Genomic DNA, 13859 nt, shown 5'->3' with positions numbered 1-13859 from the left:
ACTTCTATGCAGAGTACATCATGAGAAATGCTAGGCTGGAGGAAGCACAAGCTAGAATCAAGATTGCTGGGAGAAATATCAATAACTTCAGATATGCAGATGACACCACCCTTATGGCAGAAAGTGAATAAGAACTAAAGAGCCTCTTGATGAAAGTGAAAGAGGAGAGTGAAAATGTTGGCTTAAAGCTCAACTTTCAGAAAACTAAGATCATGGCCCCCATGATCCAGCCCCATCACTTCATGGCAAATAGATGGGGAAACAGTGACAGACTTTATTTTGGGGGGCTCCAAAATCACTGCAGATGGTGACTGCAGCCATGAAATTAAAAAACACTTACTCCTCGGAAGAAAAGTTATGACCAACCTAGATAGCATATCAAAAAGCAGAGACATTACTTTGCCAACAAAGGTTCTTCTAGTCAAGGCTATGGTTTTTCCTGTGGTCATGTATGGATGTGAGAGTTGGACTATGAAGAAGGCTGAGCACCGAAGAATTGATGCTTTGAACTGTGGTGTGGGAGAAGACTCTTGAGAGTCCCTTGAACTGCAAGAAGATCAAACCAGTCAATCCTAAAAGAAATCAGTCCTGAATATTCATTGGAAGGACTGATGCTGAAGCTGAAACTCCAATACTTTGGCCACCTGATGCAAAGAACTGACTCTTTTGAAAAGACCCTGATGCTGGGAAAGATTGAAGGCAGGAGGAGAAGGGGATGACAGAGGATGACATGGTTGGATGGCATCACCAACACAATGGATATGAGTTTGAGTAAACTCGAGGAGTTGGTGATGGACAGGGAGGCCTTGTGTGCTGCAGCCCATGGGGTTGCAAAGAGTCAGACATGAGTGAGTGACTGAACTGAACGGAACTGACACATATTTAAAAAAGAAATAAATGATTTTGCCATTTTAGATTTTAAGAAAAATGCCATTTTCTAACCAAACTGAATTTTCACCCAATTCTTTGAATTCTTCCTGCTCAATAGGGAGCCAAGGGACCCAGACCCGAACCAGAGTCTACAAGATGTATGCATGGGATGGGATGGGATGAGTCCATCCATGGGCTGGAGATTGTGACATGCATGCTCAGTTGCTAAGTTGTGTACCATTCTTTGCTATCCCATGGACTGTAGCCCACCAGGCTCCTCAGTCCATGGGCTTTCCCAGGCAAGAATACTGGAGTGGGTTGCCATTTCTTCCTCCAGAGGATCTTCCCAACCCAGGGATCAAACCTGCATCTAGCTGCATCTCCTGCATCTTCAGCATTGGCAAGTGGATTCTTTACTCCTGAACTGGCAGGGAAGCCCGGAGAGTATGGTAGAGAGGGTCTAAAAGAATATTCAAGAACCAGGCAGGGCATGTGACTGCTGAATCAATCAGCAGAGACAGAATGGAGATACAAAATAAGTGGAGGAACAGACCCCAGAACAGCAGCTGTGAATCCAGAATGGCAGCTACCAGCCAAATCCGGTTGTTCTAAACAGGAGCACTCTGCCCCATGTGACTTTGACACAGCAAAGTGGCTTTGACAATGGTGAGACTGAAACCATTATGTACTCTTTAAAAGTGTGGGTGGAAATTCTATGAGACACTTACTACACATGAAGGGCTTGTAAAGTGCAATTATCCAAGATGTCACAAGTAGAAAGAGGCAGAGCTGGAACTTGAAGTAAGATGTTGGATATCAAGTCTGTGATTTTCCTCCCACTAGCTATTAATGCCTGGTTCAAAGACAGAGCCTCATGTACACCTCATATCGAAAGCAACAGGGAGGGTCAAGGAATAGATGCAGATTTAGGAAAGTATTGTTTCATACAACTAAAGAGACAAGAACATCCCAAATATGACAAGACAAATGTCAAGTGGTATAAAGAAGACAAACACGTCATTGGATTACAATTTTAGCAGCGGGATGAATGATAGGAAATTTGTTTCTCACATTCACCTGGAAGTGTTGTAATTCACCAGGTGGAAACATTCAAAAACTCAAGTTGAAAAATGTATTTTTTGTCCTTAATTGATACATAACACTAAAGGAAACTTGGTGACAAGTATCTTTCTTTCTCAAGGTTCCACTAACATCCTTTATGTCTTGGACAAGGACCTATTCATTCCTTGCATTCCCCTTTACCCCTTGAGTCATAACTCTGCTTTCCCGTCAGAAATAATGATCCCAGTGACTTCATGGGCTTTTACTGTGATGCTTCCTCTGGTTAAAGTATGTTGCCCTCATGTGATGCTTACCTACAGAATTGGGCTATATCAGAGCCAAAAAAAGGTTCCTGTGAGAATTGTGACCTGCCTTATATAGTTCATTTCTCTCCATGTTCAAAGGTTATGTACTAAGTTGTTGTTGCTGTTCAGTTGCTCAGTTGTGTCTGATTTTGTGACCCTGTAGACTGCAGCCCACCAGACTTCCCTGTCCTTCACTAGCTCCCAGAGTTTGCTCAAACTCATGTCCATTGAGTCAATGAAACCATCCAACCATCTCATCCTCTGTTGTTCCCTTCTCCTCCTGCCCTCAATCTTTCCCAGCATCATTATGTTATCCAATGAGTCAGCTCTCTTAGCATTAGGTGGCCAAAGTACTGGAGCTTCAGCATCAGTCCTTCCAGTGAATATTCAGGGTTGATTGCCTTTAGAATTGACTGACTTGATCTTCTGGCTGTCCAGGGGACTCAAGAGTCTTATCCAGCACCACACTTTGAAAGCATAAATACTTTGGCATTCAGCCTTCTTTATGGTCCAACTCTCACATCTGTATATGACTACTGGAAAAACCATAGCTTTGACTATCTGGACCTTTGTCAGCAAAGTGATGTCTCTGATTTTTAATATGCTGCCTAGGTTTGTCATACTTTTTCTTCCAAGGAGCAAGAATCTTTTAATTTCATGGCTGCAGGACCATTTTCTGATTATATTTGGATTCTTAAAGTCTTGCTTCTTGGATACTACCTATGCCACTCTTAAGACATAGAGGGCTATAGTATATCTTCAGAGAGTAGCATGTTTTTTTTTTTTTTTTTCTGTAGGTTATTACTTTCTGTTGATTGTGTCAGGAGCATACCAACATCAGTTAAGTTCAGTCACTCACTCGTGTCCAGTGAATTGAGATCCCATGGACTACAGCACACCAGGCTTCCCTGTCCATCACCAATTCCCAGAGTTTGCTCAAACTCATGTCCATGGAGTCAGTGATGCCATCCAACCATCTCATCCTCTGTTGTCCCCTTCTCCTCCTGCCTTCAATCTTTCCCAGCATCATAGTCTTTTCCAATGAGTCAATTCTTCAGATCAGGTAGCCAAAATATTGGAGCTTCAGCTTCAGCATCAGTCCTTCCAATGAATATTCAGGACTGATTTCTTTTAGGATTAACTGGTTTGATCTTGCGGTTCAAGGGACTCTCAAGAGTCTTCTCCAACACCACAGTTCAAAAGTAAAAATTCTTCAGGGCTCAGCTTTCTTTATACTCCAACTGGTTATCTGGGTCATGAAGATTTGTTTTGTCTAGTTCTTCTGTGTATTCTTGCCACCTCTTCTTAAGATCTTCTGCTTCTGTTAGGTCCATACTGTTTCTGTCCTTTATTGTGCCCATCTTTGCATGAACTGTTCCCTTGGTGTCTCTAATTTTCTTGAAGAGATCTCTAATCTTTCCCATTCTATTGTTTTCCTCTATTTCTTTGCATTGATCACTGAGGAGGGCTTTCTTATCTCTCCTTGCTATTCTTTGAAACTCTGCATTTAAATAGGTATATCTTTCCTTTTCTCCTTTGCCTTTCACTTCTCTTCTTTTCTCAGCTATTTGTAAGGCCTCCTCAGACAACCTTTTGCCTTTTTATATTTCTTCTTATTAGGGATGGTTTGATCACTGCCTCCAGTACAATGTTACAAACCTCCGTACATAGTTCTTCAGGCAGTCTATCAGCTCTAATCCCTTGAATTTATTTGTCACTTCCACTGTATAATTGTAAGGGATTTCATTAAGGTCATACCTAAATGGTCTAGTGGTTTCCCCCACTTTCTTCAATTTAAATCTGAATTTGGCAATAAGATGTTCATTATCTGAGCCACAGTCAACTCCCGGTCTTGTTTTTGCTGACTGTATAGAGTTTCTCCATCTTCGATGCAAATAATATAGTCAATCTGATTTTGATATTGACCATCTGGTGATATCCATGTGTAGAGTCATCTTTTGTGTTGTTGGAAGAGGGTGTTTGCTATGATCAGTGTATTCCCTTGGCAAAACTCTGTCAGCCTTTGCCCTGCTTTATTCTGTACCCCAAAGGCCAAATTTGGATACCCAAACTCCAGGTTTCTCTTGTCTTCCTACTTTTGCATTCCAGTCCCTTATGATGAAAAGGGCATCTTTTTTTGGTGTTAGTTCTAGAAGGTCTAACAGGTCCTTGTTCCTGCAGGTCCTCATAGAACCATTCAGCTTCAGCTTCTTTGACATTAGTGGTTGGGGCATAGACTTGGATTGCTCTGATACTGAATGATTTGCCTTGGAAACAAACTGAGATCATTCTGTTACTTTTGATATTGTACCCAAGTTCTGCATTTTGGACTCTTGTTGACTATGAGGGCTATTCCATTTCTTCTAAGAGATTCTTGCCCACAGTAGTAGATAGAATGGTCACCTGAATTAAATTCACCCATTCCAGTCCATTTTAGTTTACTGATTCCTAAAATGTCAATGTTTACTCTTGCCATCTCCTGTTTGACCACTTCCAATTTACCTTGATTCATGCACCTAACTTTCTAGGTTCCTATGCAATATTATTATTTACAGCATCGGACTTTACTTCCATCTCCAGTCACATCCACAACTGGGCATTGTTTTCGCTTTGGCTCAGATTCTTCATTCTTTCTGGAGTTATTTCTCCACTCTTCTCCAGTAGAATATTGCGCATCTACCGACCTGGGGAGTTCATCTTTTAGTGTTATATCTTTTATCTTTTCATACTGTTCATGGGATTCTCAAGGCAAGAATACTGAAGTGGTTTGCCATTCCCTTCTCCCATGGACCATGTTTTGTCAGAACTCTTCACCATGACTTGTTCATCTCCGGTGGCCTTAACAGGGCATAACTCATTGTTTCATTGAGTTAGACAAGGCTGTGATTCATGTGATCCGTTTGGTAGTTTTCTGTGATTGTGGTTTTCATTCTGTCTGCCCTCTGATAGAGAAGGACAAGAGGCTTATGGAAGCTTCCTGATGGGAGAGACTGACTGTGGAGAAAACTGGATCTTGTTCTGATGGGCAGGGCCTTGCTCAGTAAATCTTTAATCCAATTTTCTGTTGATGGGCTGTGCTGTGTTCCCTTCCTGTTGTTTGGTCTGAGGCCAAACTATTGTAGGGGTAAAGATGGGTGATGGAGACCTCCTTCCAAAGGACTTGTGCAGGCACTCTTGTATTCAGTGTCCCTGACCCTGCAGCAGGCCACTGTTGACCCAGGGCTCTGCCAAAGACTCCTGGACACTCACAGGCAAGTCTGGCTCATACCAACATATGAATTGAATTGAATTGAAGTCGCTCAGTCATGTCCGACTCTTTGCGAGCCCGTGGAGTGTAGCCCACCGGGCTCCTCCATCCATGGGATTCTTCAGGCAAGAATTCTGGAGTGGGTTGCCATTTCCTTCTCCAGGGGATCTTCCTGACCCAGGGATTGAACCCAGGTCTCCTGCATTGCGGGCAGATGCTTTAACCTCTGAGCCACCAGGGAAGCCCGTACCAACATAACTGATTCTATATTTACTACCATCTTCTAGACTTCCCTGGTGGCCCAGATGGTAAAGTGTCCGCTTACAACGTGGGAGACCCAGGTTCAATCCCTGGACGGGGGAGATCCTCTGGAGAAGGAAATGGCAACCCACTCCAGTACTCTTGGCTGGAGAATCCCATGGATGGAGGAGCCTGGTAGGTTATAGTCCATGGGGTCACAAAGAATCAGACACGACTGAGCGACTTCACTTCACTTCTAGATCTTGTAGAATAGAGATTCTCACTGCTGTGTCAAATGGGGGGTTAGTGAGACATCTTTTGCTCTGTCTTGGATTAAAATAACAGAAACAACCCAGTAGCAGTTCTGGTGATACCTTGACCACTTTAGAAGCTATCCTCCCAGTACTTTCAACCATTACATTAACTCAACCACTTTCGGCTTAAAAGTAGTTTTCCAAGATTGAATCATATAAAATAATTGCTATTTTACTGCATTTGACCCATAAAAAGGATATTTCATATATTTTAGCAGAATACTACTTCTGCAGCTGACAGCTTCCTGTTCTCTCCTCTGCTTCATCATTTCTCTTTACTCATTATTCTTGCTGCCTTCCAGCTTCTAGTTCCTTATAGAGTCTGCTTGTTGATTTCCCTGCATCTGGAGGCTTATGTGAATCAGAACCATTTGTCTCTATTTGTTAACTGGTGATATATGTTGTAATAGTTGCTCTGATTGGCTTGACCGGCCTTCACTCAGAACAGAGCATGCTCTTTGGGTAAAGATTTCATGCTGGACCCTTCCATATTCCCTAGCATTCCCTGTCCAGCCTGCAGTTGACTATATCTGAGACTGATGCCATACCTACTTACATGATACAAAATTTGATTATTAATAAAGCATAAGTATGTATGAAGGGGATTGTTGAAAGTAGTAGGCATTAGAGTCAATACAATCCCCCCAACTTTTTTTCTCTTTTTATAGTTATAAAAAATACACACTCATTTCCCAAGCACTCAAAACCACATTTCTCCAGAGGCAGTCATGTTACTTTGATTCTTTTTTCCCCTTCTATGAATCAATGGGGTACATATTCAAAAGACCCCACTAAAAACACATGAAGTAAAGAACCCCTGACAATCTACTAGACAATAGACTCAATTATGGTTCATCTCTACCCTCACAAATGTCACCTATCTTGAAGATGACATATGTTTCCCTGTCATGTTCTTCTTCCCAGAATGGGGTTTCCTTATATTTAAATTCCATCCTAATCAGTCTTCAGATATTTAAGTTCAATAACACATATGTAAATAATCTTTGAAAACTGTACCCAGACCGAACAGTTTAGAATGACCCTCAGCTTTTCTTTGCTTTAATACAAACAATAGGTCAAGTTTTCTCCCACTTCCTCATTTTACTGCTTGGCAGGCTGAGGCACCCAAGGTCAAGACCCTGTGTTTCCAAAGTATGATGGAGCCTGAGGTTTGGCTTCTTCCTCCCTCCCTTCCAGACTACTTCATTTTTTCCCCCAGTGTGACAAGATGGGCTTTCTTATATCCTGTACACAGTACTAAGTCTGGATTCAGATTTTCAGGATGAATCCAAGTTTAACCTCTCAGTCTCATGGAATCTTTCCAAGGGAAAATTTTTCCAACCCCTCTTGAGCATTTAAAATACCTAAATGATTGCATTAACAATGATTACTCCATCAAACTTCCTTCTAGCCTCATATCTATATCTGGTGGATATTGATTTTGCACATACAGGGATAGAATTGTGCCTGAATTAAACTCATTCTTAGTGAAAATAGGAACAGTCAATCAGAAGAATATATTTTACATAAGAAACATACAAGAGAAATTGCAGTAAAACAGGACAAAAGATTTTCTCAACTATGCTTCATTTTTCTCAATTAAGATATAAAAATCTTAGTATTTTCTTATTCACCCCTAAACAAAAGTGACTAGATCTCATACTTTTTCTTCCTCAAATCTGGACTCAGGGTATCTGATCTGTGTGACATACTATAACAAAGTAGTTTCCTGAAATTGTCTTTGAATGATAGCAAGCTGCCTACAATTTCAAATGCTAACTGAAGCTTGACCCTCTTTTGGTTCACTGAATCAGAACTCATTCTGTAGGTGAGAAACATCAAAATATTAAATGCCCATCAACGGTGTTCAGGTAAGGGAAACGAAGCACTACGTCTGAAACACAGACTTTCTCCCTCCCTGCTTTTTTTTCCTCCGTATAACTTCATCAACATGGGCCTTGGATGGGACTCATGGACTGCCTTTATTTAGGGCCCACAAGAGGTGAAAATTGACTTATTTCATGCCCAAACTGCCAGGTTTGAGCCAATTCCAAGTACATCTAAAAGGAAAACATCATGTTTATTTAGCATCTTGAAGGTCTCTTTTAAATTTTGAATGTCCTTCTCTCATATTTTAAAAATCTGAGCTGAAGGAAGGCATCAACTGTGGTTATTTTAGTTACTTATGTTGACAATTTAAACTTGCTTATAGTTCCAGGAAGACATAGATTTTAGACTTTATTTCCAATTATGGATTGAAAGACATAGTTCCTTAATAAATTAATTTAATAAATCAGAAAATAGGTAGTAAATGCCTCTGAAGACAGAGGCCTTCCTGCCAAAGCATTAAGCTGGCTGGGATCTACACTCTCTAGAATGACAGAATCCCTTCAGTTTTGGATTGACACACATTCATTAGAAATAAATTAGTGTTCCCATCTGGTCTGACTCATTTGATGGGAACAAGAAGTTCTTCTAAAAGTACAAATAGACAGGAGGAAAGGATTGAAAATGAACGGAAGCATGGGACATGTGCAATTTTCTTAGGTCTAAGGATGACAAATATAATTTTGATGTATAATTAAAATATTCTGAGCAGAATAACAGCAAGACCACCTATATGTAAAGATATTTATTGAACTGGATTACCCCACAGATAACTGAATTTTCAGCTCTTTAACAACTTCCTCTTAATCAATTTTCAAAACTAGATTCTAGTCTACTTTCAAGTGTTAGATTATTAAGGGTTGGAAATAGAGGGGTTCTGAGCCCATTCTGATTTACTTTTATGAAAGCAGCGGTGGCATTCATAAATAACCTAATTAAAATGTAAATTACTTTAGCATGGGCATTTGAAACCAGTGGTTCTGAACTTCCTCCAAATTCTAAGCCCTCTGTAAGTTGCATGTTACAATCAATAGTCAGGGAGGGGAGTGGGGCATGTAAAAAAAAAAAGTATATATATATATATATATACACACACACACATATATATTTCCAAAGTGCTCAATCACCATGGGGCACTCAACTTACTGTAAATTAAGTTTATTTATTACACTCCTTTTGGCAAAGCAAAGATTTTCTTGATTTTTTTTTTTTTTTGGTCAGGCAATCAAAATTCCCCTTTACTCCTGGAGTTCTTAAATTGTTTTCTACTCCCATTTTAATCTCTTCAGCTTTTATAGGCTGATAAAATGAACTTGTCTTGGCAGAATTAATATAAATTATTTTTCTGTTTTAAGTGTTTCATGCAGAAATTAAATTTTCAAAAACACACATAAATATAATGGGTTAAATTGACACAGAAATGTAGCATATTTAGTTTAGTACATCAAACTATCTTGATTATCATGGGCAATCTTAAACTGGCATCTAAAGTAAGATTTCCATTGAGTCAATGTTTTTAATTCTCTCTGTCATCATAGTTCAAGGAATAAAGTTCATGAATGATAAGCCAAAGAAATTTGCCAATTCTAACAATGTATTTTTCTTCTTTCATTGGTGAACTAGAAAAGAATTGTTCACTTATATCACTTAGTTTTTGGAAACCTGATAATATCTTTCTCAGAGAAAGACTATATGGAAGAGCCACAAAGGTATGTGTGAAAGGAAGTGAGGGTGTGTTATCAAAATAGTGGAAAATATAGAAAATTAGCTTTCAAATGCAATTTTGTCCAAATCACTGACATTTTTTTACCCTGTTCTGAATTTGGAAACTAGACTTAAACTTGGTTTGAATTAGCACTGATTCTTGGGTGGTTGGAGAGTAAGTTTAAGATGTCTAACAATTTTTCACTCTGAGGATCAAGCATTTTATCACATGAAATAAGAGCCAAGTTATAATCTATAAAGAAAATAGTCTTGTTTAATTTTGGCTTCAGGCTTTCTTCACTATAGAGAGCCAATATTTCTTTCCAAGTCACTTACAGGAGACAGCAGTCTTAATGTTTTATGGCATACATGTCTATATGTATAGTTTAGAATCCAGAAAAACATGACCATTGGTTTTAAGTCAAGGTTCCTGAAATGGACTCAGAAGAGGAATGTGTTTACAGATGTTTGGCTGGCTTCTTAGTCAGGGTCTTGTAGGGGTAATACTTTAATTGAAACCACCATTAAGGTCTAGTTTTCTACTTAAGACATTGTTAGAAATTCAATATTGTAAATACAGTCTGAGATAATCATTCTCTCCAGAACCAGTTCATGTAAGCCCAATTCATAAGAGACTTATGGACTGTATTTAGTCTCCTTCTCTGTGCTCTAAGCAACTTGAATATCTTCCTGCCAAGTATAATCCCCCCTCCCATCTTTTAAACTAGATCCTTCCTATGTCTGAAATGTCATCAGGTCTCTGCTTCATTGGCTCTCAGCAGAAGCTCAATTGCCTCAGAGAAGCCCTCTTTGACTACACTGTGCAGGGTAACTTCTCTCTGGATTTCTCTGTTCTAACTTACTTTACCTTTTCACATAGTTCTTGAAGGGCTAATCTCTCAGTCATGTCTGACACTTTGTGACCCCATGGACTGTGCCCACCAGGCTCCTCTGTCCATGGGATTCTCCAGGTAAGAATACTGGAATGGGCAGTTGTTCCCTTTCCAGGGGGCCTACCCAACCCAGGGATGGTGCTACCTAAAATACTATTATTCATTTAATTTTCTACCAATTTACCCTTTCCTCCCACAAGTCCATGGGTCCCATGAGGAGAGTCTTTGTCTTTTTTTGCTACTGTCTCAGCACCAAGACTAGCAAAAAGCTGGTTCTTAGCATATTTACGGGGAGGAGGAGAAATAGGGCAGCCGCAATGGCATAACCTTTGAATTTCCCTGTGTCAATCCACAGAACAACATGGCAACTAAGATAGCTAAACATTAACACACAAACACCAAATAGCATATGAAGGTTAAAAGGTGATCCCCCTGCAAACTTCAAAATTTAAGCAGCCATCTGCTGCCACAGATGTGTGATGTACCAACAACTGTAGGGGAAAAAAAAAAAAAAGCAGAGGGAAGGAAAAGAGACTTCTGCAGTCCTAAAAGCCAGAGAACCCAGAAATTGCCAACAGATACTTGGTTGCAAAAGGGAAGACTGCTCACTCTCTGTGCAAAGTCTGGTGGGCCAATGGGAGAATAGCATCCCAAACCAGGAGTAGGCATTGCAGGCTCTGGTGTGAAGGTACAAGGACACCTCAGGAAAGCTAGGTTGTTCTGAGCCAAATGAAGACCAGAAAATAATTAAATTCCCTACAATGGTCAATTTTATGTGTATTTCGCCTAGGCTATGGGGTGCCCAGGTATTATTCTGAATATTTCTGTGAGGGTGTTTTTGGATGAGAGTCACATCTAATCAGTAGACTGAGCAAAGCTAATTATTCTTCCTTATGGACGTGGGCCTCATTGGAACACTCAATGGCCATAACAGAACAAAAAACTGACCTTTCCCTAAAGAAGTGGATGTTCACCCTGCTTGACTATCTTCAAACTGAGACATCAACTTTTTCTTACTTTTGGACTTGAACTGAAGCAATGCCTCTTCCTGGGTCTCCAGTCTGCCAGCCTTCAGACTAGAACTACACCATCGACTCTGTTGGGTCATTGGCTTGCCAGTTCACCCTAAAGATCTGGGGAGTAGTCAGCTTCCATGATAGTGTGAGCCAAATATTTATAATAAATATATTAAATAGACAGATAGATCCCTTATTAATTCTATTTATCTGGGGAAACCCTTACTGATACAGTCTTCTTCAGAACAGAGTTTCACTGAGGGGAAACTGCTAGGAATAAAATCCAAATTGAGCTTTAAGAGGCACTAAAGACAAGAGAAGGAGATGAAAGAAGGGAATAATAAAAGTAAAATTCAGAGAAGTAGATCTAACCAACAGAAAAGACAACCTATGTTCCAGACAACCCACTCCTGGAAAAGCTATTCCTGCCTATTTCCTTTCCCTGGAACACACACATACAAATCTTAGATATAAGTCCAGGTTTGATGCACAATACTGGATGCTTGGGGCTGGTGCACTGGGACGACCCAGAGGGATGGAATGGGGAGGGAGGAGGGAGGAGGGTTCAGGATGGGGAACACATGTATACCTGTGGCGGATTCATTTTGATATTTGGCAAAACTAATACAGTTATGTAAAGTTTAAAAATAAAATAAGATAAAAAAAGATATAAGTAACTTAGGGTTAAAATTTATATTGCAAATGAAGCTGTTGTAATAAAAAGTGCTATTATAATTTTTTAATTGTCTTCACAGAAAAAGAAAACTGGTAAGAAAAAAAACATGCCCGCAAATCAGAGGAAAATTGTAATCTCATTTTAAGAGGGGCTAAAAGATATTTAAGATGATTATATAAGATATGAAAGAATACCATACATCAGTAACAGAAAAATTATAAATGAGACACTTGGACTAAATATAGATTTTAAAATGGGCTCATAGATCTTAGGGAAAAGTTGAAAAGAAAAAAACCCTGTTCTGGAGTTCTGAAAAAAACATTTCAGGAAACTCAACTAGAGTAAGTATTAAGAGTAAATACATATCATGAAAAATATTATAAGGATGAAAAGAAGAAAGAGAAAAAGAAGAAGCAGGAGACAGATGAGAAGGGAGTAGGAGGAGGGCAAGGAAGAGATCAATTTAAAAAATATACCCACAGAATAACAATTGCCAAAGAGAAGATGTAATGTCAGAACAAATATAAAAATACCATTTTTAAAATGACTTGAAATGGACCAATTCCTTGATAGATCAAGTACAAAATCAAAGTCAAGAAGAAATAATGTGAATGTCTCTATATTTATTAAAGACATTGACTTTGTAATTAAAAGCTTCCCATAAGAAAATATGTTAAATTGTAGCAAACATCTCAGCAATAATTACTACCAATTCTATAGAAAGTCTTTCAGAAATTTCAAAAAGAGGAAACACTTTCTAACTCATTTAGTGATATCAGAATTACTCTGGAGCACAAACCATACAAAGATTGTATGCAAGAAAAGAGAACTACAGATCAACATCCCTCATGAACAAAGATGCAAAAATTCTAAACAAATTAAATCCAAAAATACTTTAAAAGGATAAGGGTTTATTCCAGGAAGGTAGAGTGCTCTTTAGCATTTGAAAAATCAATAAATGTAATTCACCATATTAACAAATAAAGTAAGAAAAACTATACAAGAAGTTCAATAGATAAAGAACAAACATTTGACAAACCTAACATACATTTTTTATCAAATTCTCAGCAAATTATGGATAAAAGAAAATTTTCTCAGATAAAAGAAATTTTCCTCAGCCTGGTAAAACTGATAAAAGGCAGCTGTGAAAGTCCTAGAGCTATCTCGTAATTCATGATGAGAAAATGAACTTTTTTTTTTCTCCTAAAGGCAACAAAGGCAAGCATATCTGCTCTGACCACTTATATGAAACATGGTCCAAGAGGTTAAAAAAAAAGAAAAATGAAAAGTATCTGTATTTTTTGAAAAAGAAATATTTATATTCATAGGCAACATGCTCATCTATGTACACCATCTGATTCAATCTACAAAAAGACTACTAGAACTACTAAGAAAATTTTTCTAAATAGTAGAATTTAAAAATATATGTATACAAATATCAAGTGTATTTCTACATCACAACTAACAATCAGTAATTGAAATAAATAGAACACTGTCATTCTCAATTACATCAAAAATATAAAATCCTTAGAGTAAAATCTGCAAAAGAAGTACATATGAAATTGAAATACATTGAAAACCTCAGAATATTGAGAAAAAATTAAGAAAACAAAATAAATGGAGAGAAATACTTTGTTATGAGTTG

Source organism: Bubalus kerabau, chromosome 9 (genome assembly GCF_029407905.1).
Source record: "Bubalus kerabau isolate K-KA32 ecotype Philippines breed swamp buffalo chromosome 9, PCC_UOA_SB_1v2, whole genome shotgun sequence".
Lineage (NCBI taxonomy): Eukaryota > Metazoa > Chordata > Mammalia > Artiodactyla > Bovidae > Bubalus > Bubalus kerabau.
This window is presented reverse-complemented; position numbering follows the sequence as displayed.